Below are 12,011 nucleotides of genomic sequence, written 5' to 3' on the forward strand. Positions count from 1 at the left end.
TGTTGCGGCCAGGTCACAAGAAAGCGAGTTGAAGAAAGGAGCTCAGGGGCACTGTAATTCACAAACCTGCAGAGTTATAAATGACAGCTATCGTCCAAAAATAGACTGAAGTAAGGCTGCCAAGAGGACTTGAAAGCGGGGCAGAATTGCAGGAAACCGATTTCAGGAGGTAGACTGGAATTACATTGAAAGCATAGGAAAAGAGGCAGAACGTCCACAATGATGCACTTGGCCAAAAAGGGCGTATGCGTTTTTTCCTGAATATATTCAGGAAAAAACGCATACGCCCTTTTTGGCCAACCAAGCAAGCTTGCAAAGGAAATCTGCACTACAATGAAGTCTCACTTCCCCCCGGTCAAAAGGGCCATCTGAAAAAAGTGTAAAATCCAGAAAGGCAGGACAGGCCATGGAGAACTGGGAGCCTTGTTATGCTGATGGGCGGGATGTAAATTGCCAACAATCACTCGGGAGAAGTGTATGGTGTTTCCTGAAACATCTAAAAAACAAAGCAACAGAACCTAGGGCACTTCCACTTATGGTCCTATAGCTTAGGGAAATTAAAATCAAAAAGACACAGCCACCCCAAAATTTGGAACGGCTCTGTTTACAAGAACCTCGTTTACAGTACAAGTTCAACATCGCAGAAAGTGAAAAATGGATGAAGAAGTTGTGGTATTTACTTACAAAGCAATATCACTCAGCAATGAAATCTGTGTCATCAGGCCCTTAGCAGCACAATGAGTGGATTCAGGTATGATGATTCTAACTGAAATAAGTCACACAGAAAAAGAAACATCATAAGATATCAGTAATACACGGAATGTAAACTTGGCTACACAGGAACTGAATTACAGAACAGAACAGGGTCTCAAATTTAGAAAACCAACTTATGCTTGCTTAAGGGGGAAGGTGAGTTGGGGTGCTGCATAAAACCAGAGATTGAAATGAGCACAGATAAAGTTCCTTAAGCCAAATATGGAATAGACAAGAGCTACTCCTTGCTCAACGAAATGGACTCAACATCGCATATTAAACGCCTAAGAATGTACCTGTCTAGTAAGTATCTTAAAACCTATGGATTGCTATGTCTCCGAAAGAAAATCAAGCATGTGTACAGGGGCATAAATGCAGCAGTGATAGGATTGGAGAGGTTCGTGAGCAAATGAAGACCCTTTGAAGTCATATTGCATGGTACCCATTACACGGGTCTCAACTCTCCAGGTTTAAGGTATTCTTCCTTCAGCTAAAACATGCATGTGGAACCAAGAGTATGATCATCCGTGTGAACGGGAGACGTGTTCAACTATGTCTCAGTTTTTGTACCCTGGTACTCGGGTGCAACATTCCAGACGCTTTACTAACACTCTCCCGACTTGGAGAGTCAGCACCTTTAACCTCCTGTTTGGCCCAGTTTGCAATTTCTGCGGAAGATGAACAGGAATAGCGAGAACCAATGAGAGACTAGCTGGAGGTGTCTGGACGGGCAAATTTAACTCTCATTTCCCACCAGGAAGAGGAAATAACCAAAGGCTCAGCATGCCGTGCCGGAACCAGATTAGGGCCTGAAGCTATCCTTCGGTGTTGCGGCCAGGTCACAAGAAAGTGAGTTGAAGAAAGGAGCTCAGGGGCACTGTAATTCACAAACCTGCAGAGTTATAAATGACAGCTATCGTCCAAAAATAGTCTGAACTAAGCCTGCCAAGAGGACTTGAAAGCGGGGCAGAATTGCAGGAAACCGATTTCAGGAGGTAGACTGGAATTGCATTGAAAGCATAGGAAAAGAGGCAGAACGTCCACAATGATGCACTTGGCCAAAAAGGGCGTATGCGTTTTTTCCTGAATATATTCAGGAAAAAACGCATACGCCCTTTTTGGCCAACCAAGCAAGCTTGCAAAGGAAATCTGCACTACAATGAAGTCTCACTTCCCCCCGGTCAAAAGGGCCATCTGAAAAAAGTGTAAAATCCAGAAAGGCAGGACAGGCCATGGAGAACTGGGAGCCTTGTTATGCTGATGGGCGGGATGTAAATTGCCAACAACCACTCCGGAGAAGTGTATGGTGTTTCCTGAAACATCTAAAAAAGAAAGCAACAGAACCTAGGGCACTTCCACTTATGGTCCTATATCTTAGGGAAATTAAAATCAAAAAGACACAGCCACCCCAAAGTTTGGAACGGCTCTGTTTACAAGAACCTCGTTTACAGTACAAGTTCAACATCGCAGAAAGTGAAAAATGGATAAAGAAGTTGTGGTATTTACTTACAAAGCAATATCACTCAGCAATGAAATCTGTGTCATCAGGCCCTTAGCAGCACAATGAGTGGATTCAGGTATGATGATTCTAACTGAAATAAGTCACACAGAAAAAGAAACATCATAAGATATCAGTAATACACGGAATGGAAACTTGGCTACACAGGAACTGAATTACAGAACAGAACAGGGTCTCAAATTTAGAAAACCAACTTATGCTTGCTTAAGGGGGAAGGTGAGTTGGGGTGCTGCATAAAACCAGAGATTGAAATGAGCACAGACAAAGTTCCTTAAGCCAAATATGGAATAGACAAGAGCTACTCCTTGCTCAACGAAATGGACTCAACACCGCATATTAAACGCCTAAGAATGTACCTGTCTAGTAAGTATCTTAAAACCTATGGATTGCTATGTCTCCAAAAGAGAATCCAGCATGTGTACAGGGGCATAAACGCAGCAGTGATAGGATTGGAGAGGTTCGTGAGCAAATGAAGACCCTTTGAAGTCATATTGCATGGTACCCATTACACGGGTCTCAACTCTCCAGGTTTAAGGTATTCTTCCTTCAGCTAAAACATGCATGTGGAACCAAGAGTATGATCATCCATGTGAACGGGAGACGTGTTCAACTATGTCTCAGTTTTTGTACCCTGGTACTCGGGTGCAACATTCCAGACGCTTTACTAACACTCTCCTGACTTGGAGAGTCAGCGCCTTTAACCTCCTGTTTGGCCCAGTTTGCAATTTCTGCGGAAGATGAACAGGAATAGCGAGAATCAATGAGAGACTAGCTGGAGGTGTCTGGATGGGCAAATTTAACTCTCATTTCCCACCAGGAAGAGGAATTAACCAAAGGCTCAGCGTGCCGTGCCGGAACCAGATTAGGGCCTGAAGCCATCCTGCGGTGTTGCGGCCAGCTCACAAGAAAGCGAGTTGAAGAAAGGAGCTCAGGGGCACTGTAATTCACAAACCTGCAGAGTTATAAATGACAGCTATCGTCCAAAAATAGACTGAAGTAAGGCTGCCAAGAGGACTTGAAAGCGGGGCAGAATTGCAGGAAACCGATTTCAGGAGGTAGACTGGAATTGCATTGAAAGCATAGGAAAAGAGGCAGAACGTCCACAATGATGCACTTGGCCAAAAAGGGCGTATGCGTTTTTTCCTGAATATATTCAGGAAAAAACGCATACGCCCTTTTTGGCCAACCAAGCAAGCTTGCAAAGGAAATCTGCACTACAATGAAGTCTCACTTCCCCCCGGTCAAAAGGGCCATCTGAAAAAAGTGTAAAATCCAGAAAGGCAGGACAGGCCATGGAGAACTGGGAGCCTTGTTATGCTGATGGGCGGGATGTAAATTGCCAACAACCACTCGCGAGAAGTGTATGGTGTTTCCTGAAACATCTAAAAAACAAAGCAACAGAGCCTAGGGCACTTCCACTTATGGTCCTATAGCTTAGGGAAATTAAAATCAAAAAGACACAGCCACCCCAAACTTTGGGACGCCTCCGTTTACAAGAACCTCCTTTACCGTACAAGTTCAATATCACAGAAAGTGAAAAATGGATAAAGAACTTGTGGTACTTACGTACAATGCAGTATCACTCAGCAATGAAATCTATGTCATCAGGCCCGTAGCAGCATGAGTGGATTCAGGTACGATGATTCTAACTGAAATAAGTCACACAGAAAAAGAAACATCATACGATATCACTAATACACGGAATGTAAACTTGGCTACACAGTAACTGCATTCTAAAACAGAACAGGGTCTCAAATTTAGAAAACCAACTTATGCTTGCTTAAGGGGAAAGGTGAGTTGGGGTGCTGCATAAAACCAGAGATTGAAATGAGCACAGATAAAGTTCCTTAAGCCAAATATAGAATAGACAAGAGCTACTCCTTGCTCAATGAAATGGACTCAAAACCCCATATTAAACGCCTAAGAATGTACCTGACTAGTAAGTTTTTTAAAACCTATGGATTGCTATGTCTCCAAAAGAGAATCAAGCGTGTGTAGAGGGGCATAAACGCAGCAGTGATAGGATTGGAGAGGTTCGGTGAGCAAATGAAGACCCTTTGAAGTCATATTGCATGGTACCCATTACACGGGTCTCAACTCTCCAGGTTTAAGGTATTCTTCCTTCAGCTAAAACATGCATGTGGAACCCAGAGTATGATCAACCATGTGAACGGGAGACGTGTTCAAATATGTCTCAGTTTTCCTCCCCTGGTACTCGGGTGCAACCTTCCAGACGCTTTACTAACACTCTCCCGACTTGGAGAGTCAGTCCCTTTAACCTCCTGTTTGGCCCAGTTTGCAATTTCTGCGGAAGATGAACAGGAATAGTGAGAACCAATGAGAGGCTAGCTGGAGGTGTCTGGATGGGCAAATTTAACTCTTCTTTCCCACCAGGAAGAGGAATTAACCAAAGGCTCAGCATGCCGGGCCGGAACAAGATTAGGGCCTGAAGCCATCCTGCGGTGTTGCGGCCAGGTCACAAGAAAGCGAGTTGAAGAAAGGAGCTCAGGGGCACTGTAATTCACAAACCTGCAGAGTTATAAATGACAGCTATCGTCCAAAAATATACTGAAGTAAGGCTGCCAAGAGGACTTGAAAGCGGGGCAGCATTGCAGGAAACCGATTTCAGGAGGTAGACTGGAATTGCATTGAAAGCATAGGAAAAGAGGCAGAACGTCCACAATGATGCACTTGGCCAAAAAGGGTGTATGCGTTTTTTCCTGAATATATTCAGGAAAAAACGCATACGCCCTTTTTGGCCAACCAAGCAAGCTTGCAAAGGAAATCTGCACTACAATGAAGTCTCACTTCCCCCCGGTCAAAAGGGCCATCTGAAAAAAGTGTAAAATCCAGAAAGGCAGGACAGGCCATGGAGAACTGGGAGCCTTGTTATGCTGATGGGCGGGATGTAAATTGCCAACAACCACTGGGGAGAAGTGTATGGTGTTTCCTGAAACATCTAAAAAACAAAGCAACAGAACCTAGGGCACTTCCACTTATGGTCCTATATCTTAGGGAAATTAAAATCAAAAAGACACAGCCACCCCAAAGTTTGGAACGGCTCTGTTTACAAGAACCTCGTTTACAGTACAAGTTCAACATCGCAGAAAGTGAAAAATGGATAAAGAAGTTGTGGTATTTACTTACAAAGCAATATCACTCAGCAATGAAATCTGTGTCATCAGGCCCTTAGCAGCACAATGAGTGGATTCAGGTATGATGATTCTAACTGAAATAAGTCACACAGAAAAAGAAACATCATAAGATATCAGTAATACACGGAATGTAAACTTGGCTACACAGGAACTGAATTACAGAACAGAACAGGGTCTCAAATTTAGAAAACCAACTTATGCTTGCTTAAGGGGGAAGGTGAGTTGGGGTGCTGCATAAAACCAGAGATTGAAATGAGCACAGATAAAGTTCCTTAAGCCAAATATGGAATAGACAAGAGCTACTCCTTGCTCAACGAAATGGACTCAACACCGCATATTAAACGCCTAAGAATGTACCTGTCTAGTAAGTATCTTAAAACCTATGGATTGCTATGTCTCCAAAAGAGAATCCAGCATGTGTACAGGGGCATAAACGCAGCAGTGATAGGATTGGAGAGGTTCGTGAGCAAATGAAGACCCTTTGAAGTCATATTGCATGGTACCCATTACACGGGTCTCAACTCTCCAGGTTTAAGGTATTCTTCCTTCAGCTAAAACATGCATGTGGAACCAAGAGTATGATCATCCGTGTGAACGGGAGACGTGTTCAACTATGTCTCAGTTTTTGTACCCTGGTACTCGGGTGCAACATTCCAGACGCTTTACTAACACTCTCCCGACTTGGAGAGTCAGCGCCTTTAACCTCCTGTTTGGCACAGTTTGCAATTTCTGCGGAAGATGAACAGGAATAGCGAGAATCAATGAGAGACTAGCTGGAGGTGTCTGGATGGGCAAATTTAACTCTCATTTCCCACCAGGAAGAGGAATTAACCAAAGGCTCAGCGTGCCGTGCCAGAACCAGATTAGGGCCTGAAGACATCCTGCGGTGTTGCGGCCAGGTCACAAGAAAGCAAGTTGAAGAAAGGAGCTCAGGGGCACTGTAATTCACAAACCTGCAGAGTTATAAATGACAGCTATCGTCCAAAAATAGACTGAAGTAAGGCTGCCAAGAGGACTTGAAAGCGGGGCAGCATTGCAGGAAACCGATTTCAGGAGGTAGACTGGAATTGCATTGAAAGCATAGGAAAAGAGGCAGAACGTCCACAATGATGCACTTGGCCAAAAAGGGCGTATGCGTTTTTTCCTGAATATATTCAGGAAAAAACGCATACGCCCTTTTTGGCCAACCAAGCATACTTGCAAAGGAAATCTGCACTACAATGAAGTCTCACTTCTCCCCGGTTAAAAGGGCCATCTGAAAAAAGTGTAAAATCCAGAAAGGCAGGACAGGCCATGGAGAACTGGGAGCCTTGTTATGCTGATGGGCGGGATGTAAATTGCCAACAACCACTCGGGAGAAGTGTATGGTGTTTCCTGAAACATCTAAAAAACAAAGCAACAGAGCCTAGGGCACTTCCACTTATGGTCCTATAGCTTAGGGAAATTAAAATCAAAATGACACAGCCACCCCAAAGTTTCGGACACCTCCGTTTACAAGAACCTCGTTTACCGTACAAGTTCAATATCACAGAAAGTGAAAAATGGATAAAGAACTTGAGGTACTTAAGTACAATGCATTATCACTCAGCAATGAAATCTATGTCATCAGGCCCTTAGCAGCATAATGAGTGGATTCAGGTACGATGATTCTAACTGAAATAAGTCACACAGAAAAAGAAACATCATAAGATATCACTAATACATGGAATGTAAACTTGGCTACACAGGAACTGCATTCCAAAACAGAACAGGGTCTCAAATTTAGAAAACCAACTTATGCTTGCTTAAGGGGAAAGGTGAGTTCGGGTGCTGCATAAAACCAGAGACTGAAATGAGCACAGATAAAGTTCCTTAAGCCAAATATGGAATAGACAAGAGCTACTCCTTGCTCAACGAAATGGACTCAACACCCCATATTAAACGCCTAAGAATGTACCTGACTAGTAAGTATCTTAAAACCTATGGATTGCTATGTCTCCAAAAGAGAATCAAGCGTGTGTACAGGGGCATAAACGCAGCAGTGATAGGATTGGAGAGGTTCGGTGAGCAAATGAAGACCCTTTGAAGTCATATTGCATCGTACCCATTACACGGGTCTCAACTCTCCAGGTTTTAGGTATTCTTCCTTCAGCTAAAACATGCATGTGGAACCCAGAGTATGATCAACCATGTGAACGGGAGACGTCTTCAAATATGTCTCAGGTTTCCTCCCCTGGTACTCGGGTGCAACATTCCAGATGCTTTACTAACACTCTCCCGACTTGGAGAGTCAGTGCCTTTAACCTCCTGTTTGGCCCAGTTTGCAATTTCTGCGGAAGATGAACAGGAATAGCGAGAATCAATGAGAGACTAGCTGGAGGTGTCTGGATGGGCAAATTTAACTCTCATTTCCCACCAGGAAGAGGAATTAACCAAAGGCTCAGCGTGCCGTGCCAGAACCAGATTAGGGCCTGAAGACATCCTGCGGTGTTGCGGCCAGGTCACAAGAAAGCAAGTTGAAGAAAGGAGCTCAGGGGCACTGTAATTCACAAACCTGCAGAGTTATAAATGACAGCTATCGTCCAAAAATAGACTGAAGTAAGGCTGCCAAGAGGACTTGAAAGCGGGGCAGCATTGCAGGAAACCGATTTCAGGAGGTAGACTGGAATTGCATTGAAAGCATAGGAAAAGAGGCAGAACGTCCACAATGATGCACTTGGCCAAAAAGGGCGTATGCGTTTTTTCCTGAATATATTCAGGAAAAAACGCATACGCCCTTTTTGGCCAACCAAGCATACTTGCAAAGGAAATCTGCACTACAATGAAGTCTCACTTCTCCCCGGTTAAAAGGGCCATCTGAAAAAAGTGTAAAATCCAGAAAGGCAGGACAGGCCATGGAGAACTGGGAGCCTTGTTATGCTGATGGGCGGGATGTAAATTGCCAACAGACACTTGGGAGAAGTGTATGGTGTTTCCTGAAACATCTAAAAAACAAAGCAACAGAGCCTAGGGCACTTCCACTTATGGTCCTATAGCTTAGGGAGATTAAAATCAAAAAGACACAGCCACCCCAAAGTTTGGGACGCCTCTGTTTACAAGAACCTCGTTTACAGTACAAGTTCAACATCGCAGAAAGTGAAAAATGGATAAAGAAGTTGTGGTATTCACTTACAAAGCAATATCACTCAGCAATGAATTCTATGTCATCAGGCCCTTAGCAGCACAATGAGTGGATTCAGGTATGATGATTCTAACTGAAATAAGTCACACAGAAAAAGAAACATCATAAGATATCAGTAATACACGGAATGGAAACTTGGCTACACAGGAACTGAATTACAGAACAGAACAGGGTCTCAAATTTAGAAAACCAACTTATGCTTGCTTAAGGGGAAAGGTGAGTTGGGGTGCTGCATAAAACCAGAGATTGAAATGAGCACAGATAAAGTTCCTTAAGCCAAATATGGAATAGACAAGAGCTACTCCTTGCTCAACGAAATGGACTCAGCACCCCATATTAAACGCCTAAGAATGTACCTGACTAGTAAGTATCTTAAAACCTATGGATTGCTATGTCTCCGAAAGAGAATCAAGCATGTGTACAGGGGCATAAACGCAGCAGTGATAGGATTGGAGAGGTTCGTGAGCAAATGAAGACCCTTTGAAGTCATATTGCATGGTACCCATTACACGGGTCTCAACTCTCCAGGTTTAAGGTATTCTTCCTTCAGCTAAAACATGCATGTGGAACCAAGAGTATGATCATCCGTGTGAACGGGAGACGTGTTCAACTATGTCTCAGTTTTTGTACCCTGGTACTCGGGTGCAACATTCCAGACGCTTTACTAACACTCTCCCGACTTGGAGAGTCAGCGCCTTTAACCTCCTGTTTGGCCCAGTTTGCAATTTCTGCGGAAGATGAACAGGAATAGCGAGAATCAATGAGAGACTAGCTGGAGGTGTCTGGATGGGCAAATTTAACTCTCATTTCCCACCAGGAAGAGGAATTAACCAAAGGCTCAGCGTGCCGTGCCAGAACCAGATTAGGGCCTGAAGACATCCTGCGGTGTTGCGGCCAGGTCACAAGAAAGCAAGTTGAAGAAAGGAGCTCAGGGGCACTGTAATTCACAAACCTGCAGAGTTATAAATGACAGCTATCGTCCAAAAATAGACTGAAGTAAGGCTGCCAAGAGGACTTGAAAGCGGGGCAGCATTGCAGGAAACCGATTTCAGGAGGTAGACTGGAATTGCATTGAAAGCATAGGAAAAGAGGCAGAACGTCCACAATGATGCACTTGGCCTAAAAGGGCGTATGCGTTTTTTCCTGAATATATTCAGGAAAAAACGCATACGCCCTTTTTGGCCAACCAAGCATACTTGCAAAGGAAATCTGCACTACAATGAAGTCTCACTTCTCCCCGGTTAAAAGGGCCATCTGAAAAAAGTGTAAAATCCAGAAAGGCAGGACAGGCCATGGAGAACTGGGAGCCTTGTTATGCTGATGGGCGGGATGTAAATTGCCAACAACCACTCGGGAGAAGTGTATGGTGTTTCCTGAAACATCTAAAAAACAAAGCAACAGAGCCTAGGGCACTTCCACTTATGGTCCTATAGCTTAGGGAAATTAAAATCAAAAAGACACAGCCACCCCAAAGTTTCGGACACCTCCGTTTACAAGAACCTCGTTTACCGTACAAGTTCAATATCACAGAAAGTGAAAAATGGATAAAGAACTTGAGGTACTTAAGTACAATGCATTATCACTCAGCAATGAAATCTATGTCATCAGGCCCTTAGCAGCATAATGAGTGGATTCAGGTACGATGATTCTAACTGAAATAAGTCACACAGAAAAAGAAACATCATAAGATATCACTAATACACGGAATGTAAACTTGGCTACACAGGAACTGCATTCCAAAACAGAACAGGGTCTCAAATTTAGAAAACCAACTTATGCTTGCTTAAGGGGAAAGGTGAGTTCGGGTGCTGCATAAAACCAGAGACTGAAATGAGCACAGATAAAGTTCCTTAAGCCAAATATGGAATAGACAAGAGCTACTCCTTGCTCAACGAAATGGACTCAACACCCCATATTAAACGCCTAAGAATGTACCTGACTAGTAAGTATCTTAAAACCTATGGATTGCTATGTCTCCAAAAGAGAATCAAGCGTGTGTACAGGGGCATAAACGCAGCAGTGATAGGATTGGAGAGGTTCGGTGAGCAAATGAAGACCCTTTGAAGTCATATTGCATCGTACCCATTACACGGGTCTCAACTCTCCAGGTTTTAGGTATTCTTCCTTCAGCTAAAACATGCATGTGGAACCCAGAGTATGATCAACCATGTGAACGGGAGACGTGTTCAAATATGTCTCAGGTTTCCTCCCCTGGTACTCGGGTGCAACATTCCAGATGCTTTACTAACACTCTCCCGACTTGGAGAGTCAGTGCCTTTAACCTCCTGTTTGGCCCAGTTTGCAATTTCTGCGGAAGATAAACAGAAATAGCGAGAACAAATGAGAGGCTAGCTGGAGGTGTCTGAACGGGCAAATTTAACTCTCATTTCCCACCAGGAAGAGGAATTAACCAAAGGCTCAGCGTGCCGGGCCAGAACCAGATTAGGGCCTGAAGCCATCCTGCGGTGTTGCGGCCAGCTCACAAGAAAGCGAGTTGAAGAAAGGAGCTCAGGGGCACTGTAATTCACAAACCTGCAGAGTTATAAATGACAGCTATCGTCCAAAAATAGACTGAAGTAAGGCTGCCAAGAGGACTTGAAAGCGGGGCAGAATTGCAGGAAACCGATTTCAGGAGGTAGACTGGAATTGCATTGAAAGCATAGGAAAAGAGGCAGAACGTCCACAATGATGCACTTGGCCAAAAAGGGCGTATGCGTTTTTTCCTGAATATATTCAGGAAAAAACGCATACGCCCTTTTTGGCCAACCAAGCAAGCTTGCAAAGGAAATCTGCACTACAATGAAGTCTCACTTCCCCCCGGTCAAAAGGGCCATCTGAAAAAAGTGTAAAATCCAGAAAGGCAGGACAGGCCATTGAGAACTGGGAGCCTTGTTATGCTGATGGGCGGGATGTAAATTGCCAACAGACACTTGGGAGAAGTGTATGGTGTTTCCTGAAACATCTAAAAAACAAAGCAACAGAGCCTAGGGCACTTCCACTTATGGTCCTATAGCTTAGGGAGATTAAAATCAAAAAGACACAGCCACCCCAAAGTTTGGGACGCCTCTGTTTACAAGAACCTCGTTTACAGTACAAGTTCAACATCGCAGAAAGTGAAAAATGGATAAAGAAGTTGTGGTATTCACTTACAAAGCAATATCACTCAGCAATGAATTCTATGTCATCAGGCCCTTAGCAGCACAATGAGTGGATTCAGGTATGATGATTCTAACTGAAATAAGTCACACAGAAAAAGAAACATCATAAGATATCAGTAATACACGGAATGTAAACTTGGCTACACAGGAACTGAATTACAGAACAGAACAGGGTCTCAAATTTAGAAAACCAACTTATGCTTGCTTAAGGGGAAAGGTGAGTTGGGGTGCTGCATAAAACCAGAGATTGAAATGAGCACAGATAA

The 12,011-nt window shown here is 43.8% G+C and overlaps 1 long non-coding RNA gene across 3 annotated transcripts in view; it reads right to left on the reverse strand.

Annotated features, from left to right (window-relative positions):
* The window catches only part of LOC307181405, a 205,826-nt gene that overhangs the window by 101,576 nt on the left and 92,239 nt on the right, over positions 1–12,011 (reverse strand). The window contains exon 3 of one of the 3 annotated variants that reach the window (XR_013826686.1): positions 3,836–3,917. The exons of the other annotated variants lie outside the window; for them this stretch is intronic. This is a non-coding gene — a long non-coding RNA (uncharacterized lncRNA). Of the gene's footprint in view, positions 1–3,835; positions 3,918–12,011 lie in introns of those variants that run through there. 3 annotated transcript variants of the gene reach the window in all.

Source organism: Stenella coeruleoalba (assembly GCF_951394435.1).
Source record: "Stenella coeruleoalba genome assembly, contig: scaffold_250, whole genome shotgun sequence".
NCBI lineage: Eukaryota > Metazoa > Chordata > Mammalia > Artiodactyla > Delphinidae > Stenella > Stenella coeruleoalba.